Below are 1,018 nucleotides of genomic sequence, written 5' to 3' on the forward strand. Positions count from 1 at the left end.
CTATATATATATATATATATATATATACATATATATATACATACATACATATACATATATACATACATACATATATACATATATATATATATATATATATATATATATACCCACACATATATATGTTTATATATTTTCATGCTTTTTTTTTAACCAAATGTAATATGAATTTTTTGTAATATGTATTTTTTTCTAGGTAACTTATCATCATCATCATCATCATTATTATTGTGTTTAACGTGAGCATGGTTTGTTCACATAGCCACGATTTTCTGCTTTGTTAGATGTTCTTTAAATAATGGTGGTTTGAAACTGCAGCTGCAGCTCTACGGATGTTTTGCGCTCCGTGTCAATCACGTGATCGGTGAAAACTATGATTTGCATAATCGCTGTGATCGTCCCGTGCAAAAAAAGCCTGACACACACTGACCCCTAGTGATAGATGTATATTATTGCAGGAGAATGATGGAGTTTAAGCGCAAGGAAAATTGATCCAATTAATGTCATTATATTAATTAATAATAATAATAATAATAGACCCAAACCGCTGTTGTTTGTACTCTAAGATACTGCAGGATCAACTGTCCTCATGTTCTTTTAATATTGAATATTTAATATCTTCATGACCTGCACCACACTTGTATGAAGATAAGATTTGTTCTTCTGGATTATATATATATATGTACGTTCTCTGCACTTATTGTATTATAAATATATGAGTCTGGTTTTGACCGTGAAGAGGAAACAGACGCGCTACCGTTGCGCCACGAGGTCTGTGTCTGAACAGCAGGAATTGTCCTATAGGATTTCATACCACTATTCCTGTCTATTACAGTTTTTCTGAATCGCTAAAACACTAAACTTTGGTTCTCTGATTCTCTTTCTGCTAAACCTTAAACACGTTCAGTCAGTTAGGCTCTATTTGCAAAACTCTAAACACATTCTCATTCACTTAAACACTTGTCACACTGTGATGCATTTGTGCTGCGAAATGCTAAACACAAGCGGAAAAAGTTAA

This window comes from Sinocyclocheilus rhinocerous, unplaced genomic scaffold, assembly GCF_001515625.1.
Source record: "Sinocyclocheilus rhinocerous isolate Xijiao unplaced genomic scaffold, SAMN03320098_v1.1 scaffold1493, whole genome shotgun sequence".
NCBI lineage: Eukaryota > Metazoa > Chordata > Actinopteri > Cypriniformes > Cyprinidae > Sinocyclocheilus > Sinocyclocheilus rhinocerous.